At 34.8% G+C, this 21,738-nt stretch overlaps 1 protein-coding gene across 2 annotated transcripts in view; it reads right to left on the reverse strand.

Annotated features, from left to right (window-relative positions):
• LOC145514265 (uncharacterized) overlaps positions 1-21,738 on the reverse strand; it is a 985,725-nt gene that overhangs the window by 873,885 nt on the left and 90,102 nt on the right. The gene's annotated exons all lie outside the window — the stretch shown is intronic.

The raw sequence follows: 21,738 nt of genomic DNA on the forward strand, positions 1-21,738 counted from the left end.
CTATCCAGTACTATGAACCAAGGAACCTAGTGCTATTAGAAGCTAAGTGAGTTTTGTGGGCCTTCCTGAACATCTAATCACAATACCATCTTTAAAAAAAAAAAAAGATTAAAATGAAATACATTTTATAGGCATATAACACTAACAATACTAGAAACACTGTGGGTATACAAGTTATTAACAAGTTGGAAATTATCTCTACCACCACACCAAAAAACAACTACTAATTAACTTCTATTTAAACACATGATCTGTGAGATATTTTGCTAAAACCTTTATCTGATTTCATTAGTCCTTAAAGTAAATCTACAAAGGTATATTACTTACATTTTCATAGAAAGACATTGAAACTTGTAGAGATTTAAAAACAATGCATTATATTTGTACAAATGGATCTACTAACACATACACAAAGGCTAATTTACATTTTTTCTTTTAAGCAACTTTGAGAGCAATATTCTTGAATAAATGTAAAACACAAAGTTCTGCCCCTCACATATATCAGGTGTTGAATACATTTTAGTTCTCTAAAACTCCATCAAATAAACTTAGTATAGTACAACAGATGGTGGCCATGCCCTTGTGTATTTCTCTCACTGGGCTTGCTGAATCATTGACAATTATTTAAAGTAGACAGTATTAGTTATTAATAAAGGGAATTGTGATTTTCTCATGTCATACAGCTGGTACATGATGAAGCCAGAATTAAAACCAGGTTTATGAATTTCAGATATAATGTTCTATTTGCTTTCAACACAGAAGAAGATCTCACACACCTTAGAATTTGGGGTGAAATTCGATTACTATATAAGAAACATAGGTGAATTACAGGACACACTAGGACCAAGAAGAATGGGAAAAGAAAGAGATGACAGGTACATTGAATAAGAGGAATGATGATACAATTTCAGGCATGTCAATCTCTGGGAAAGTCCACAGTTTAAGAGTGAATGGAGAATCTACTCTATAGCAGCAGCTTCAGAAATGAAAAACAGATTGTAAAAGTGTCTTACCTTTCAACTAAATGTTCAACATACATAAAATGGAATGCTTGCAGGAGTTTAACAGGATTAAACCAAGGATCATACCAAAATGACAGCTCCACTTAAAGGATGAATTGTAAAGTCACATAAGTACAGAGGGAGGTCAAGCCACAGCAGGCATTTATTGCTAAAGGATTGATGAAGTGACATTTTCCAATAAAGGGAGACGAAGATCATTTTGAAAAATAAAATCAGAATTATGTTGAGGGCTCACGGGAAAGAGTCAAGAAGGATTATCAGGAATCTTTAAAAATCACAAAATATTTTACTTAGTATAGGACCAAACATATCAAAATATCCCTACTTAAATTCACCAATATTGTATTAAGAAAATACTGCCCTCATTTCAGCCCATTAACAGGGGTTGTGTGTTCCAAAAATGAACAATATCTGAAAAACTGTCTAATTGGTGTGCACCAAAGCTAAGCAAAGGATTTTATTTTTAAATATACAAACCAAAAAAATGGAAAGAATTACAAGGGATGCAACTTATTAATTATTGACACATTTTATTGCATTTGTGTCTAAATATTCAAATATTACCTCTGCATTAGGGTTCGTGTAACTTTTCATTGACTTTTGAGACCCTGGGTAACTATATAAAAACAGTCATTAAGAAAGTTTCATTTAGGAATTTTAGTCCAAAGACATTTTTTAGTTGCAAAGATGTATTCCTAAATTGCCACTGTTACCAATGAAATCATGAGGGTGAGATGAGATGTATGAACATGGAATAGTCTATAAAAAATGACAAATGAATACATACAAGAAAGTGAAGTGACTTTCTCAAGACCACTTTACTCTAGAAGCAAAACTGCCACGAGTTGAGTCAACTCCATTTGAAAAGTAAATCATAACTCTGAATCTAAAGGATTCCTTCTGCTGACTTTTCTTGCCTTTATTCTAATACTCCCTTGCAAATATTTTCTGTATGCATGGACTTCAGTTTTAAACTACCTGAGGCTAGGACCATAACAATTTTGCACTATTTTTTTCAACTATTTTGAACTATATTTGAACAATTTTGAACTATTTTTCTAGTTCACAGCTATAAATATATTGTTAAAATGTGACTGCTTGTTTGTCCCACTTCCTCAGGGGAACTTTCGAGGAGTTTTGAGCTACCTTGGAATAAATACAATACTCTGTGGATATAATCTTAAGAGTTATGTGTTAACGCTCATCCAAATTTTAGCTTTGATCAATAATAAATTTTATACTTTGGGATTACTCTTGCGGAAGTCCCCAGATGTAGAGCAGAGGGTGTGGAGCTTTTGTTCTTATTGGTTTTGTTGATGGCTGCCTCCAGTTCACTTTAAGACTTTTAATACAATCAGAAGAATAAATGGCAACAGTAAAAGTCAAAGTCCCTTAGTTGTGTCCAACTCTTTGAGACCCCATGGAATTCTCCAAGCCAGAATACTGGCGTGGGTAGCCTGTACTTTCGCCAGGGGATCTTCCTGACCCAGGAATTGAACCAGGGTCTCCCACATCGTGGGCGGATTCTTTACCATCTGAGCCACAAGGGAAGCCCAAAAGGCAACAGGGATAACAGGGATAATAACAAAAATCATCAAGTTCAACAAGGACTATGCAACCAATATTTGATATGAATACATTAAAGTGGAAATCACAGTCATCTGAAACCCAAACACTTAAACCTTCTAAGTCACGTATTCTGTAATGTTTCATTCTTTAAATAAATAATTTTTTCTCTGTACACTCAGTAAGGTAAATTTTCATTATTAAATGGTTTCCATTTTTTTTATGTGTACAACCTTATGTTTCACTGGATATTAAAAATTTCAGTCATATCTTGGAAAAAACATATCAGCAGAAAATACAGATGGTATCATTTTAAAACCAAAAATCAAACTCAGATTTTTAGAAAATGTGGGGAGGAGGGAAAGGATCTAAACAATGTTTTTAGGCCAAATGGGTCACTTTTACTCATCATGTTCAAATGTTTGTGTGGTGTCCAAAAACAGCAGGTACACTGTACAACAAAAAATATCAACTATAAAAGGATGAGTTATAACAATTCATATTTTCTAAAGTGTCAACACAGTCTTTGATCCTCAGTAACAAAAGGACACTTGATTTTTCTATTGTATATTTTTTCTTTATTTTTTTACCTTAGCTTCACTTTACTTTTGATGATAAAACCCCTTAAAGTAATGATCTGTTATAGCTACAACCTGAAAATATTCGATAATACACAAGAAATAGTTTGGATTTAGAATATTTTAAAAACACATTTGCCACCTAAGAAAGGCAGTATTTTTTAGAGGGGAAAAATGCAAAATTAAAAAAAAATTAAATTATTTTAAGATATGTAGATAGAAAGGATCAGTGTCTGTGCATTCTTCTTGGGGTTATGATTTTTCTTAATGGGATTACATAATGTGCTGGGGTCACAATTAGAAAGGCTGTTAGGTTCCATCCAAACCTACAAATGACTTAGTGAGCTGGGAGAACTGTCAGCAAAAACAGATTCCAGGGCCTTTCTGCTTTGTTGCCAAATCACCCCTGCTTCCTCCTGCATGATTTAATTTTCTCTCTCTACAGCATCATTCAGCAATGTAGACACTGATGACTTCCACCATTTAAAAGAATCCAACCAAAAGCTTCCTTAGAAATAGACTCACAGACAGATAACAAACTTATGGTAACCAAAGAGTAAGAGGGGCCAGTAGGGGGATAAATTAGGAGTTTGGGATTAACAGATACACACTACTATATATAAAATAGACAAGAAGGACTTACTGTATAGGATACAGAACTATACTCATTATCTTGCAATAACCTATAATGGAAAAGAAGCTTTGCTATACACCTAAAAGTAACACAACAAGATGTAAACCATCTATATTTCAATTTAAAAAAAGAAATTATTTTCTATTTTTCTTCCAAGCATACTCTATTCCCTTTTACAGCCAAGCCCAATTAAAGAAGTTTCCACCTTCACTTTTATCTCTCCTCTTGACTTTAGCCTCTTTTTCCTCTCTTTTTGCACTGTTTTATCTGCTTGCATCATTGGACCTGCTTCAGTGGCCACTGTTTCTCAGGCCTCTATACATTTTCCTTCTAATCTTTTAACCTAAGACTCCCCTTTCCCTCTCCTCCTCCTCTTCTCTTTTCTATTCCCCTCTTCTCTCCTCTTCCCCATCCTCCGTAATAACTCCCGAGGAGGAGGCTACATTCAATCACTTACAAGGGTTTAATAAAGCATCATTTTCATCTCAGGCAATAACCTAATTTCTAAGCTTTGGAATTGAATTTCTTATTGCCTATCAACTTCTTCATTAAAAAAAAATATTTTCTTAGATACACATATATTCATCTTAATGCTATATAACAGTCAATATAGAATGGCTCTATCTTTCCAAACACATTGTCTGACAATCACAAAGAATACGGAATATAACAGGACAGGTTTTAGAAACAAAATAGCTTCGGAAAGACTTGATGACATATTTTCTACATTAAAACACATATTTTATGCTTGATTCCTGGAATGGTTTCAGTGATATATAAAAAAAAGGATTTTTCAACATAATTTTAGGCAGTCTTTTATACAGTTTTATTGCACAGGAAAGATAGTATCTGTCAAGTCTGGTTCATGGAATTGAATTACACTAGAAGAGAAGTTCTTTTACTGACTAATTATAAAAAGAACCAAAATTCAAAGTAAATCATATTTGCCATAAACGATGAATATCCATACAAAATCTTGTAATACATCATCTTAGAGAACTATTGGAAATAACTTGAAATTCAGAAAAACTAAAATCAGAGAGGTTTCCTTATTTTTTTAACCCATCAACTGGATATTTCCTCTGTTTTTTAGCAATAGAAGAGTAGTCTGTTAATATATTAGTAGTAGGAGATAATTTCTATTTCATCAGACTTGAGTGCAAATAATTGACAGTATCAAGTGACTTGGTAGAATATCTGTACATACTTCTCTACATACTCTATTTTGGCTTACATGTAAAAGTAGCACTATGAGAGACTGAAAGAGCTTGACTTTCATCCAAATATTACTGTATGCAATTGACTACTGAGGTGGCATAGTATGCAATAGTGTCAGTGGGATGTGGGATAATGCTATTGGAAGTTTGCTTCATTTTTGTGAAATAAAAGCATGTATACAAAATTTCAATATTTCATATTAAAATGTCTATGAGCATGTTAGAAATTATTTCAGAAATAAGAAAAGGCAATCATTTTTCCACATAACATTTTAGTTCCTAATATATGACAGACCCTGTTTTGCACATTTTATGCTTGCATTGCTACCATAATTTTTACTACCTTAAAAAATTCTCCACACTTTCCCTCAGTTTTATTCTTAACTTTCTGCTCATATCTTGCTCCTTTCTTATGGAGCTTAACTACTTCACTACTCTATGAAGTAGTTCTTTGAGTTTACTTCCTAAAATAGTGATTGGATTATAAAATTCTAAGGGTACAGTCTGTCTCTAATTTATATTTATATCTATTCTACAGTAATTTATTTTATCTTGGAAGGCTTAGGGCTTTATAGTTAAATCAGTTTGCCTTTACTGCTTAACAGAGCATTGCCCAAAATAATGGTTTATAAAAAAAATTATTCAGTTTATAATTTGGGGGGTTGGGAACTGGGATTTCATTTAGCTAGGTAGTTTATTCTTCTGGTCCCTGCAGGGCCCATACAAGCATCTGCAGTCACCTTCCTGGACAGTTCTAACAGTGTTGCCTGGGCTCTCTCACCTGCCTGGAATGGTTGACTACCTGACCCACATGGTCATTCACTCACATGGCAGCCTACCGCAGGTTATTTCTCAAGATCACAATAAAGAGCCCAGAAGTTTTCAGGGCCTCAGGGGCCTCAACTGCAAACTGGTACAATATGTCTCTGCTTCATTTTCTTGGCTAAAACGAATCACAGCCCAGACACAAGGGACTGGAAAACAGACTCAACTTTTTCAAGTAGGATCTGGGGAGTCACTTTGGAAGGGCACAAATATAGGAAGATGAAGAAGGTGGGGTTATTTCTGTAATTGATCACAACAGTTTTAGTATTTTTTTCAAGAGAGCATGTCTATTATTTCATATATTTTTCTCAAAATGGGTAGTGTAAGGCAAATGTACTACTATAAATGCTACTTAATATTTAATGTGGGAATCATCAAATCATGCACTGATAGAGCTGGATGGGATATATGAAAGTGAAAGCGAAAGTCACTCATTCGTGTCCAACACTTTGCTACCCCATGGATTACACAGTCCATGGAATTCTCTAGGCCAGAATACTGGAGTGAGTAGCCTTTCCCTTCTCCAGGGGATCTTCCCAACCCAGGGATCGAACCCAGGTCTCCTGCATTGCAGGCAGATTCCCCAAGGAATCTTAGGAAAGGGAAAGGGAAGTCACTCAGTCGTGTCCGACTCTTTGTGACCCCGTGGACTGTAGCCTACAAGGCTCCTCCGTCCATGGGATTTTCCAGGCAAGAATACTGGAGTGGGTTGCCATTTCCTTCTCCAGGGGATCTTCCCGACTCAGGGATCGAACAGAGGTCTCTTGCATTGTAGGCAGACGCTTTACCGTCTGAGCTACCAGGGAAGTACTAAGGAATTAGGATGTATTCACTAAATCCTCATTTTCAAATGAAAATGATGAGCGTGCATGAGTTGCCAACACACAATGACTGAAAAAGTCCTAAAAACCAGGTCTCCTGGTATCTATGCCAGTTCATTTTTCAGTCATCCACACTACAGCCATGCTGATGTTAGTAAGTTATTTCTAATATTTATTTTCATTTAGAAATATTTCAAAATATATTTATTTTAATGCCAACCTGTTTATCATTATACTATAGCTGGAATTTATTTATAATTGATATATTTGATGGTCTTTTTAAAAATTAATTATTCCCAAGGAGCTTCACTTTGAATATTTGCTCTGAAATCAGACTTCTGTTTTCCTCATTCAAATTTTTCAAATATGTGTATTAAACATTCAGATACAAGCTGAACTTAGAAACATAAATGCTGTTTGATTTAAATAGCCCTAATTAACACTAAAAAATAGTTGACATGCTATATATTAAAATTTTAAAGAAATTATGTGAAAATTATAAGTTATGCATATAAAAAGCTAAATATTAATTGCATCCCTTATTCATCATACATAGTCAATGTTTCAAAATCCCTTTTCTTTGAATCCTGTCAAAAATGAAAGTCAGATGAAGTTGATAAAAAAGAAAAACAGGACATTTCTAAGCAAATTGGCATGTTTTCATGAGTAACTCCAGAGAGTGCAGCAGAGGGTGCAGCATTTAAAATAACATCTAAGTTTATAGCAGTAAGCTCAATTACACAGATGAAAAATATATATCATCAGATTAATATGGACTGAATTTTTATTTGGAGCTCTCCAGAAATATGAGAGTAGGAAAAATCCAAGAGATCTGCTCCACTCTTTCTAGATTACCAAGAGGCCAATCATTTATTTATTCATTTTTTCCCACTCATGTTTCCATTTTCTGTACAAAATCATCACAATCATGTCTTACCCATGTGCAAGGCATTTGAATATTAAGTACTAAAAAATAAAGATGTGCAATTGCACATTAAAGACTAAAAGATCATGATGATATCACCAATTCACTGATGAACAGGTTGTCAAGACTCAAAACTTTTGAGTATAAGGACTATGTTTATCTTCCTCCACAATGAATCCCTACTGCTGAAGAACAAGAGCCAGGCTCATAGAAGAGATTGGAAAAAGGCTTATTGAATAAATAAGTAATATGACTAACACTGATACAGTATCATTAAAGATTACACTACGTCACACATGACTCAGTTTAGAAATTGAACTAAACCAAATTGAACATTCTTATATTGTAACAAACAAACAAAAAAAACCAAAGCCTCCAAAAGTAATTTTCCTTTATAATCACAAATCACATGCCTACCTGAAAACATGATCATAAAAAGTATGAAAGAAAACAAAATTTCTTAATTTATTAAGAATTAGAAATTAATTACTAGACCCATTATTGAGAATGACTATATATTTTATCTTACAAATATTATCACTCTGCTTCTCTACAAAAGTCTGCATAATCATTTTATTATAATGTTAGAAGATACTTATCAAAATGAAATAAACAATTTTAATAATGAGAGTAAATTCTAACACTTCCATTATTTGAGCTGACTCTTAGAATCAGATAGTTTGCAATATTATCCTTTTCACCTTTGATGCATTTACTTCCTGTGCAAAACAAGGAATGATCTTGATGTGCTTATCCCAAAGTTATGAAGTCTTTTTCCATTTTCTAAAAAAAGTCCATTTCAAATTTTAAAAAATCAACTTTAAACAGATTTTAAAAGCACTTGGAATAAAAGGTAAATGCACTGAAGATAATGGAAAGGAAAAAAAAAAAAAGTACATCCAAGCACAAATCTCTAGAGAAATTACCAAAGAAATGCAGCATACCCAAACAGGTAAGAGTGAGAAAATAAATATTATAATTGCAATTAAAAGCAGAGTATTTAATGGAGTGTAAAGGAAGGTGGGAATTAACTAGCTGATAGATTTCAAACTGCTGAGTTAAATCTATAATATCTGCTTGCCTTGCAATAATTTAGAGTCTACAATTGCCTGGAGGTCACCTTTGAGAAAGCAGAGAAAAATCAATACATTTCACAATAAGTTAAGTAGTGTCATTTACCTCTATTAAAAAAGGCCTTCATCAGTTAAGTGAAAAACATACACAAAACAACAAAAGAACCAAGACCAGCTGTGAATTTTCTGGTTTGAGGATACACGTTCCTTTCATAATTCTTCCTATCTATCAAGGTGTTTCTGACATCCTTTGACATGTTGGTGAAACTAGCAGGGTTTCTGGTCATGGTGCTAACATTAGGGTGGATTTCCAAGGGTAGAAATGGTAATCCAAAGTTCAGAACTAGGAAATTTCAAAGGATTAACTGAAAATTTTGTCATGTAGAGCCCAGAGAATGGACACAACATGGATAATGAAAGACTGGGTCAGAATGAACAGAAGCCAGGTAGATCTTGGATCAGTCAAGAAGAGGATTATTAATGTTACTAATAAGAAATCAATTATTTATTTGGATTCAACTGAGCTCTAATAACAAGGGAGCCCTTGTGCAAACCTGGCAAATAGAACAATGAACAAAGCTGACATGTTAATGCTCTCAAAGCTTTCACTTTTAAACTAGTGAAATTCACATTATTTCCTGCAGAATTTTGATGACCATAGAATAAGACATTGAAATGCTGAATTAAACTCAAAGTCTAGTAAATAGTTTCATTATAGAAATCCCACTTTTACAGTGGGACTTTCTGAGACTTGGAGTCTGGCTACTTCCTTCAAATATGCTAATGAACTTGCCTTCATAGTTCTATTCACTGACAATTAATTCCAATATAGTTCATTCTGTCAAAATAATCCTGCAGTCTATAAGCCTTAATTTATTCTATTCAGAACCATACTCATCATCAGTAGACTGACTTTTTGAATGACTTTGGATATGTGGTGATAATCTATAGAATATCTTCACAAATCCATTAAAATTCAAAAACACATTATATTTTGGATGTGAATGAGAAAATGGACTAGTTGATTCAAAGTAAGGTAATGGAATTTGTGTTGTAGTTAAGTCAGAGAATTTGGATCTAAAGAGTCCTGCAGTTAATTCCTAACATATATTTAGTATGAATATAAACTTGAATAATTTCTGAGATGTACTCCATGAAAATGAAAACTGGTTATACTTTTAAAGTAGTTGTGAAGACTAAATATGCTGAAAGAAAATATCTAGCATAGCATCTAGAATATAGTGATCACTATATGCTGTTATTTCTAGATCAACATTTTTAATATTTACTACTTGTACATGAGTGCTAAGTTGCTCCAGTTGTGCCCAACTCTTTGTGACCCCATGCACTGTAGCTCACCAGGCTCCTCGTCCATGGGATTCTCCAGGCAAGAATACTGGAATAGTCTATTATACAGAGGGAAGTAAGTCAGAAAGAGAAACGCCAACACAGTATATTAACACATATATATGGGGTTTAGAAAGATAGTAACAACGATCCTATATGCAAGGCAGCAAAAGAGACACAGATGTAAAGAACAGGCTTTGGACTAGGTGGGAGAAGGTGAGGGTGGGATGATATGAGAGAATAGCATTGAAACATGTATATTACCATATGTAAGATAGATGACCAGTGCAAGTTCATTGCGTGAAGCAGGGCACTCAAAACCAGTGCTCTGGGACAACCCCAGAGGGACAGGGTGGGGAGGGAGGTGGGAGGGGGATTCAGAATGGGGGGACAAATGTGCACCCGTGACTCATGCCGATGTATGGCAAAAACCACCACAATATCGTTAAGTAATTATCCTTCAATTAAAATAAATTAATCAATGAAAAAAACCTAAAAAAAACAAAAAGAATACTAGAATAGGTTACCATGCCCTCCTCCAGGGGCTCTTCCTGATCCAGGATCAAACCTGCATCTCTTATGTCTCCTGCATTGGCAGGTGGGTTCTTTACCACTGTGTCACCTGGGCAGTCAATTTACTAATACCTTGCAATAATGATACAATAACCTTTGCCTTCAGGTATCATGAATTCAGCTATTTCCAAATAAGTAATTTTTGTGACCTATACCTATATTAACAAATATTATGGAAAAACAGTTGTATGAAAGCATACATTTTAAGAAATTCAAGATGGTACAATAAATAAAAGGGAAATTGCAATGTAAACAAAAAAATCATAATCATGTACCCTTTTAAAGAGTTAAAAGGAGTTTAAAAGGCATAAAACACAAAAGTCCCAGTTAGCCATTTGAAACAACCTTTGCTTGCCTAGATGAACTAGAAAAAGAAAATGTAACTTACTAGACACCGAGTTTGCCTCAGATCAAAAAAAATCACAAAATTTGCAACAAAACAGAGTTCTAATTGATATGTTTCATATACTTATTGATGTCTCTCTTTCATTTTAAGCCATCATCCATCAATATTAAGAGGTACAACAATAAACTTTCTTTTGAAATTCATGAAAGTGGTATAAGACTTATCATCTGTGAATGTTTGGGACTATATGAAGGGTCTACTTCAATAACCTGTCAATCGTGGACCAAGGAAAATATTGTCAAATAGGCAGAGTACCTTTGTGGAAGGTGAAGATTACTTTTACAACTTTTAGCATTATCATCAAGTTGAAAACTAAACCTGTTTTCTTATAACTGCTTGAGGATGCAGCTATCTCAAATACAAAATCAAAAACTAATTTCTAAATGTTGATATCTTAAGATAGTGACTATTCCTTTAGGTTTTCCTATGGTGACTGCAGCCATGAAATTAAAAGACGCTTGCTCCTTGGAAGAAAAGTTATGACCAACCTAGATAGCATATTAGAAAGCAGAGACATTACTTTGCCAACAAAGATCTGTCTAGTCAAAGCTATGGTTTTTCCAGTAGTCTTGTATGTATGTGAGAGTTGGACTATAAAGAAAGCTGAGTGCCGAAGAATTGATGCTTTTGAGCTGTGGTGTTGGAGAAGACTCTTGAGAGTCCCTTGGACTGCGTGGAGATCCAACCAGTCCACCCTAAAGGAAATCAGTCCTGAATATTCATTGGAAGGTCTGATGCTGAAGCTGAAACTCCAATACTCAGGTTACCTGTTGCGAAGAACTGATTCATTTGAAAAGACCCTGATGCTGGGAAAGAGTGAAGGTGGGAGAAGGGGACGACAAAGAATGTGATGGCTGGATGGCATCACCAACTCAATGTACATGAGTCTGAGTAAACTCCGGGAGTTGGCGATGGACAGGGAGGCCTGGCATGCTGCAATCCAAGGGGTCGCGAGAGTCGGACATGACTGAGCGACTGGACTGAACTGAACTGAGCACAAGTGTATATAACAATTTCATTTGGAGAAATTTATGCAATTCTCCAATACTTGCATCATACAACTAAAATAAAAATACATGTATATTTTGCTTTGTAATAAATTATGCCTTCCATACTGTGCTTCCTTAATTCCAAGTACAAAAGATTGTTTGCAAAGGAGAAATAAAATATTAAACTTGGTGTCCTGAGTGTATGACATTATAAAGACAATTAACACAAAAAATATATCCAGCCAACGGAGCAGAAATATAGACTATGATTCTTTGCTCAGTACTAGTTGGAGGTCTTGAGACTGTCCCCTCCCCAAGGGTGGCACGCACAACTATCTGTTAGCATTGTTCAGGAGACTCGGAGATAGCAATTCTCCATATGACATCACACATCTCTTCATAGCACAATTCTTGCTTGTAGCAAAACAATAGCACATTTTTTGGGAAGACTGCATAATTACAACAAACCTTTAAGTTGTCATATGCCAGTCACATCACTTTGTATGTGTTATGGGAAAGCCAGAAAAGATACCTTTTTTAATATATATAAATTAAGTCTGTGGAAAGACAAAGTGACTCAAGTGGAAAACACTCAGTAAATCTCAGCCCATTCTCAATGAATAGACATGAAACAATCAGAATCCCCATTCATAATGATATGCTGTGAGAAGTTGAGCCAAACCTTAAAGAAGTCCCAAGAGATGACAAATAGGTTTCATTGAAGTCAACAAAAGAAACCAGGTTTTTTTAAAAAAAGAAAGATGATTGATAAATTTAATTAAAATTTAATAAGATAAGCAAAGTAAAATAGCAAATAACAAGGTAGGAAAAACTATTTGCAACTCATATCACTCACAAAGGATATATATCTCAAATATACAAGGAAATGAAGAAAGGATAAGAATACAGAAGAAAAGTGCCAACAATGCTATAGAAAGTCTGTACAGTTCAACTGAAAAAAAAAAAAAATCACAAACATCTCTCAACCACTTGAAAATATGCTCAACTTAACTCATTAACAGATCAACGCAAATTACTTTGCTAGGATAGCTTTTCTCACCTGTCAGATTAGTAAAATTCCCACAGCCTGACAACATACCCTTTTGCAAAGCTGTAGGGAAATAGACTTCTCATACATTGCTGATGGGAACACAAAATTCTAAAACTGCTGAAGAAATTGGGCAATACCTACAAAAATCACATAATTATTTACTATTTGATACAAGCATTACACTTACAGGAATGCAAATAATTTAAATCAAAATAAAATGGCAAATTATTTAAAAAATATACAAATTGAGCTATTAATTGTAACAAACATATAGGACTCAAATCAGGCTTTTAATTGCAACAAACAAATAGAGGACATTGATCTATCCATATACTGCACACCTGATAAGGAAATGAGGACTATCATTGAAAACAATGATCAAGTATTTTTAGGCTATGTTGTAAAGTGAAAGGAATTCAAGATAGAGTGAATATGTGTAGTCATGGATTAGTTTCTATCTCAAGAAAGGTCAATGTACATGAAAAAAGATGGGTGTCAAGTACATCACATTTATTAAATTCTTTAATTTGGTATATATTCCGAATTCTTTGTTACAAATATCTTTAAATAAAAACAAAGGAGGGCTTGGGTTTTTGTCCACCTTCCTACAGATAAAGAAATCTTTAAGATTTCCATGATTTCAATGAGCAAGGACTTTCAGGAACCAAATAAGAAAGGCAACAATTTATTGATTACTCATTACACTCCACAAATTGTGCTTCAGAATTTGCATCTATTAACTCAAAGTAGATATTATTTCAATTTTATATTAAGCTTTATTTATATTAAGGCCATAAAATAAATTGTGTATTAATAAGAAATAAGATGACTGAATTAAATTTGAATTAAAAGCACTGTGGCACTTTTTCAATGTTAAGCTGACTCAGGTATATATTAATATATTTCTGATACACAAGGTATTGCAATTACCATGCTCTTGGGAACTGTGGGTGTCTATACACACACACTCCTCATTAAAAAAACGTAAATACTGAAATAATCTTTCTCTTGCCTCCAAATGATATTCACTATTAACATTTCTTTCACTAGTCTTATTGCTGGTGAATAGTGGTATGATTAGGAAGTACGTGGCTTTATGAGAACTTGGCTACTTATTATAAAGTCATAGGTAACTCATCTGTACAATGAGAAAAATAATTGTCTATAGTGCGATTGTGATGATTAATGTCTCTAATACATTCAAGAATCCCACACCATGAAGTGGCATGTCCCAGATACCAAAGCAGATTGATTATGATTAACAACATTAATAGACCTTAGGTCAAAGCCTTACTTAGGGTCTAGGGGATCTTCATGAAGCAAGTTACTTTCACTCTCTGGGCCTCAGTTTCTCTACTTGTAAAATAACTCTTCATGAAATTGTGTGAAAGGCTTTGATGTGATAGTATATGATAAAGTGCTTATTTCAGTGTCTGACAGACAGTGCTCAATGACAGTGATTCTTCATTTATAGGCTTTAAATAATAATTTCCTATTATTAATATTATACTTTGTAAGGAGTTTTATTCTGATATGTCCAATAAACATCAGAGCAGTAACATTTCCCATGCTATTAGGAACACTTCATAAAAGTCCTTCTTAATGGAAGAAGTATGATGTTGACAGGTGGCTACAGAAGCAAGAGAACCATCATCTGATGGAGAGAAGCCTGCCATGTATTTTCACGAGAGAGATTTCCTGGTTTGTAAGTGGTGCTCAGTCCATCATTTCGTCAAACTTTTTTTTTAAAGCTTCAAGTTGTCCAGCCATAGCCAAAAGCTTATATTAATTTTGCTAAATGCAGTGTATCCTTTCTGTATGTGGCTGTGTACATGAAAAAGCTTTTGTCTCCTTGAACATAACTGTGTCCATCAGGGAAGGAGTTTTGTTTTGGCTTTTTTTTTTTTTAAATCAAGGACAGATATGCTTTTGAGTGACAGTTAAATTTGTTGAAGGTATTAAATTGCTAATGCATTTTACAATCTTCTGAACTGATTTAATATATTAGACTGCCACTCAAAGTTGTAATAAACAATACTGCACTCTTACTTGGAAATCATTCTGTCATATCTAGAGGCTTTCAAAAATGCCCACCTATATTCAGAGTTTACAAACACATTTTTATTTCTCTGTGGGCTGCCCCCAAAACCAATGACATAAAGACTTCAATTTGCATCTCTTGTTGCACAGTTTGGAAGTAGCATGGAGCCTTAATAAACACCTGGCTGGAAATCTCTGAGGTTGGAATTAATTCTCTACTTAGGGAGGTGAAGATGCTATTTCACATAAGAGAAAATCATTTAATACTTATTGTCAGCTAACTTCATGTACTTGTCATGACTTCATATGTATTTCTCAGGTTTGAATGGAGTACAGTAGGCATACACAGGCCAAAAAAAAAAAAAAAACAAAAAACCTAGTGAATAGCCACCAAAACCTAGTGAGAGATATGATTAAGATGAAGATTATATATGTATATATTATATATATATATAACATATATATGTATATATTGTATCTTTCTATAAAGACATATATATTTCTTCTATAAGTTTCTTAGATGTCAAGAGAAAGTAACTCAGGTTAGGTCAGGAACAGTAATAGCCCAGCAATATTAAAAATTTTTCAGTGTTTTATATAGTCTACCTAGTTTTACTTTCACAACAAACTTGGCAAAGTAGCAGGGGGAAGTATAATTCCTTTTAATAAGGCAGAAAAGCAGAAATTCTAGTTGGAAAAAATGGCATATCCAGACTTATGTAGGTATATTGTCAATTGGGTCAAGATGAACTCAGATATACTGCCTTACTTTATAACTTCCTTTATTTTTCTTTTATGTGAAAAAAAGATTAGCATTTTTAATTACTAGTGAGGCAAAAAATATTTTCATATTCTTATTTTATTTTCTATTCTGTGAACCTTTCTCAGCTTTATTAAGGTATTAAGCTATCTCAATACCTTATTAAGGTATTATTGACAATATTGCATGTCAATACAATAATTGATAAACTGTAAGATATTTAAAGTGCACAATATTATGTGATATATGTACACATTGTGAAAGGATTCCCCCTCATCAAGTTAATTAAAACATTCATAGAAATTAAGAGTAGTAAAGAAGGGGGTGAGGTAAATAGGGAGAGGTTGATAAAAGGGTTCAGTTATAAGACAAACAAGCTGTCTGAGGTTCCATGAGACAACCTGTTAACTACAGTTGATAAACTTCAATCATACAATACAGTGTTAATTGGAAAACTTTTTCACTAAAAAAAAAAAAATATCAGTCCTCTTTTTGGATCACAGTGTCTTTTTGAGAAGTAAAATATAATTAATATACATTAACTTGGATGACAACCTTTATAAAAATAGGTAAGTTGAAATTTTTTGGGGGTAATATAAACCAAAACAGATTTAAGCAAAATAGGCAGTTCCAAAAAAAATGACTGCCATGTAATGGAATTGAAGACAGAAAAGAAAGTAGACAAGGGCCCTGTCCTTAAGGAGCTTAAATTTTGAGGAAAGAAATAAAATACAAATAAGCATCAATATCTGGCATTATAGTATATAAATACTATTAAGAAAGATAAAACAAGGTCAAGGGATAAAGCAGGAAGAAAGGTGCCATGTGAGAGAATCAAGAGGGATGGCTTCCCTGAGGAGAAAAACTTTTGAATGGAAATAAAGATAGTTTGAGAGAATCAATGGGGTGAACACTGGAGAGAAAAGATGTTCCAGGAAGAAGTTACAGAGGTAACCGATATGACAGAATCTTATTGTACTGCTCACTTACGGAATTTTTTTCAGAACTTACTTTGAAAAAAAAGTAGGCAAACAGAAAGGAGGAATCAAAATTAAACACTAGACATTATAGATTTATTTTGAAAATGCTGGAAACTGTTCTGAATGCAGCAAACCCCCAATCTGATATTCCCCTTCATCCAATCCCTAATTCATGCAAACGCTAAGCCTTCCACTGGGAAAGTGCTCTTGATGCAGAGACGGTCACCAGGAAAGGCCAGTTGGCTACCTTCCAAAAGCCTTCTCTGGCATTGTACTCATTACCACAGCTCAGTGTCCCATCTAGTCTTGCGAGCTCAGCAATGCTTTTGTCAGCTCAAAGAAAGCAGGTGTGTGTGTGTGTGTGTGTGTGTGTGTGTGTGTGTGTGTGTGTGTGTGTGTGTGTGTGTGTGTGTGTGTGTGTGTGTGTGTGTGTGTGTGTGTGTGTGTGTGTGTGTGTGTGTGTGTGTTGGGAGGTGCAATAGCAGCTCAATCATCAAATGTATGCAATCAATGAACAAAATCAGCATGATTTATTCCTGCGTAATGAGAAAATTAATTGTCCACTGCAATAGAATGTTTTTATGTAGAGAGTAAAGAAACTATCCCCTAAAAAACACCTGACACTTGGTAGGAGCTTAATTAAATTCTGGTCGAGTTGGATGTCCTTGTTGAAAGATATACTATGATTGTTGTTGCTTAGTTGCTAAGTCACGTCCAACTCTTTTATGACCCCATGGATGTAGCTCGCCAGGCTCCTCTGTCCATACAATTTCCCAGGCAAGAATACTGGAATGGGTAGCCATTTCCTTCTCCAGGGGATCTTCCCAAGCCAGGGGTTGAACTCAAGTCTCCTACTTAGCAGGCAGATTCTTTACTGCTGAGCCACCAGGGTTAGCTACATAACAATCAGAACAATAATTGTGAACATGTTTTAGAGCTAAGGTAGTTTTCCATTGGAAAAGGTGGATAGACTTATTCCTGTAGTTATACATTATGGACAGCCCTGATAGTTGCAATTCATTTTTTATAAACCAAGAGTTAACTGACATCTAATCTTACCGCATTATGATCAGAAAAGATGCTTGAACTGATTTCAATTTTCTTGAATTTACCAAGGCTAGATATATGGCCCAGGATGTGATCTATCCTGGAGAACGTTCTGTGCGCACTTGAGAAAAAGGTGAAATTCATTGCTTTGGGGTGAAATGTCCTATAGATATCAATTAGGTCTAACTGGTCCACTGCATCATTTAAAGTTTGTGTTTTCTTGCTAATTTTCTGTTTAATTGATCTATCCAGGCTTCACAGGTGAATTCTACCAAAAATTTAGAAAAGAGCTAACACCTATCCTACTCAAACTCTTCCAGAAAACTGCAGAGGAAGGTAAACTGCCAAATTCATCCTATGAGGCCACCATCACCCTAATACCAAAATCAAACAAAGACAACACAAAAAAAAGAAAACGACAGACAATATGACTGATGAACATAGATGCAAAAATCCTCAACAAAATTCTAGCAAACAGAATCCAACAATGTATCAAAAAGAACATATATCATGACCAAGTGGGCTTTATCTCAGGTATGCAAGGATTCTTCAATATTCATAAATCAATCAATGGGATACACCACATTAAAAAATTGAAGGATAAAAACCATATGATTCTCTCAATAGATGCAGAGAAAGCCTTTGACAAAATTCAACATTCATCTATGATAAAAAACCTTTCAGAAAGCGGGCATAGAAGGAACATACCTCAACATAATAAAAGCCATATATGATAAACTCACAGCAAACATTATCCTCAATGATAAAAAGTTGAAAGCATTTCCCCTAAAGTCAGGAACAAGACAAGGATGCCCACTCTTACCATTACTATTCAACATACTTTTGGAAGTTTTAGCCACAGCAATCAGAGAAGAAAAAGAAATAAAAGGAATCAAGATTGGAAAAGAAGTAAAACTCACTGTTTCCAGATGACATGATCCTCTACATAGAAAAACCTAAAGACATCACCAGAAAATTACTAGAGCTAATCAATGAATATAGTAAAGTTGCAGGATATAAAATTAACACACAGAAAATCCCTTGCATTTCTATACAATAAAAATGAGAAAACACAAAGAGAAATTAAGGAAACAATTCCATTCACCACTGCAATGAAAAGAATAAAATACTTAGGAATCAGTTCAGTTCAGTTGCTCAGTCGTGTCCGACTCTCTGCGACCCCATGAATCGCAGCACACCAGGCCTCCCTGTCCATCACCAACTCCCGGAGTTTACCCAAACCCATGTCCATCGAGTTGGTGATGCCATCCAGCCACCTCATCCTCTGTTGTCCCCTTCTCCTCCTGCCCCCAATCCTTCCCAGCATTAGGGTCTCTTCCAGTGAGTCAACTCTTCGCATGAGGTGGCCAAAGTATTGGAGTTTCAGCTTCAACATCAGTCCTTCCAATGAACACCCAGGACTGATCTCCTTTAGGATGGACTTAGGAATAAATCTACCTAAAAAAACAAAAGACTGATAAATAGAAAACTACAAAACACTGGTGAAAGAAATCAAAGATGACACAAATAGATGGAGAAATATACCATGTTCCATTATCAGAAGAATCAATATAGTGAAAATGAGTATACTACCCAAAGCAATCTATAGGTTAAATGCAATCCCTATCAAGCTACCAATGGTATTTTTTAGAGAACTAGAACAAATAATCTGTATGGAAATACAATAAACCTCAAATAGCCAAAGCAATCTTGAAAAAGAAGAATGGAACCGGAGGAATCAACCTGCCTGACTTCAGACTATACTACAGAGCTACAGTCATCAAGACAGTATGGTACTGGCAGAAAGACAAAAATATAGATCAATGGAACAAAACAGAAAGCCCAGAGATAAACCCACACACCTATGGACACCTTATCTTTGACAAAGGAGGCAACAATATACAATGGAGAAAAGACGATCTCTTTAACAAGTGGTGCTGGGAAAACTGGTCAACCACTTGTAAAATAATGAAACTAGAACACTTTCTAACACCATTAACAAAAATAAACTTAAAATGGATTAAAGATCTAAATGTAAGACCAGAAACTATAAAACTCCTAGAGGAAAACATAGGCAAAACACTCTCTGACATAAATCACAGCAGGATCCTCTATGACACACCTCTCAGAGTAATGGAAATAAAAGCAAAAATAAACAAATGGGGCCTAATTAAACTTAAAAGCCTTTGCACAATGAAGGAAACTATAAGCAAGGTGAAAAGACAGCCTTCAGAATAAGAGAAAATAATGGTAAATGAAGAAACTGACAAAGAATTTATCACAAAAATATACAAGCAGCTCCTGCAGCTCAATTCCAGAAAAATAAACAACCTAATCAAAAAATGGGCCAAAGAACTAAACAGACATTTCTCCAAAGAAGACATACAGATGGCTAATACATGAAAAGATGCTCAACATCACTCACTATCAGAGAAATGCAAATCAAAACCATGATGAGGTACCATCTCACACTGGTCAGAATGGCTGCTATCAAAAAGTCTACAAACAATAAATGCTGGAGAGGGTGCAGAGAAAAGGGAACCCTCTTACACTGTTGGTGGGAATGCAAACTAGTACAGCCACTATGGAGATCAGTGTGAAGATTCCTTAAAACCTGGGAATAGAACTGCCATATGACCCAGCAATCCCACTGCTGGGCATACACACCAAGGAAACCAGAATTGAAATAGACACATGTACCCCGGTGTTCATTACAGCACTGTTTACAAGAGCTAGGACATGGAAGCAACATAGATGTCCATTGGCAGATGAGTGGATAAGAAAGTGTGGTACATATACATAATGGAATATTATTCAGTTATTAAAAAGAAAGCATTTGAGTCAGTTCTAACGAGGTGGATGAAACTAGAGCCTATTATACAGAGGGAAGTAAGTCAGAAAGAAAAACACCAATACAGTATATTAATGCATATATATGGAATTTAGAAAGATGGTAATGATGACCCTATTGCGAGACAGCAAAAGAGACACAGATGTAAAGAACAGACTTTTGGACTCTGTGGGAGAAGACAGGGGTGGGATGATTTGAGAGAATATCATTGAAACATGTATATTACCATATGTGAAATAGATTGCCAGTCCAGGTTCAATGCATGAGACAGGGCGCTCAGGGCTGGTGCACTGGGACAACCCTGAGGGGTGGAAGAGGAAGGGAGGTGGGAGGGGGGTTCAGGATGGGGGACACACGTACACCCATGGCTGATTCACGTCAATGTATGGCAAACGCACTACAATATTGTAAAGTAGTTAGCCTCCAATTAAAATTAATTAATTAATTAAAAAAGAAACAAAAAACTGACACAAGAGACAAAGAAGGACATTATACAGTGGTAAAAGAAACAATACATGAGAAAGATATGACAATTATATATATGTGAACCCAATATCAGAGAATCTAAACATATAAAGCTAACATTTACATAACTGAAAGGTAAAATAGACAGCAATACAACAGTAGAGACTACGCTTTCAGTAATGGATAGAACATCCAGACAGAAAATAAAAAGGGAAACAGAGGACTTCAACAACACTATAGAACAAATGGACTCACACTATAGACACACAGAGAAAAATGGACACACACCATAGACACACATAGAACATTTCACCCAACAGCAGCAGAATACTCATTCTTCAAGTGCAAAAAGTAATCTCCAGGATAGATCATATGTTAGGCCAGAAAAGAAGTCTTTACAAATTTAAAAAAACTTCACACAATACTGAGTGCCTTTTATGAACACAATGGGATAAAACTAGAACTCCAATAAGAGAGGGAAAGTCAGAAAATTTATCAATGTGTAAACACAGTCCTGAATAATCAATGCGTCAAAGACAAGAAGAAAAGAAGACATCTTGAGACAAAC

Source organism: Giraffa tippelskirchi, chromosome 7 (genome assembly GCF_054371585.1).
Source record: "Giraffa tippelskirchi isolate mGirTip1 chromosome 7, T2T-mGirTip1v1.2.pri, whole genome shotgun sequence".
NCBI lineage: Eukaryota > Metazoa > Chordata > Mammalia > Artiodactyla > Giraffidae > Giraffa > Giraffa tippelskirchi.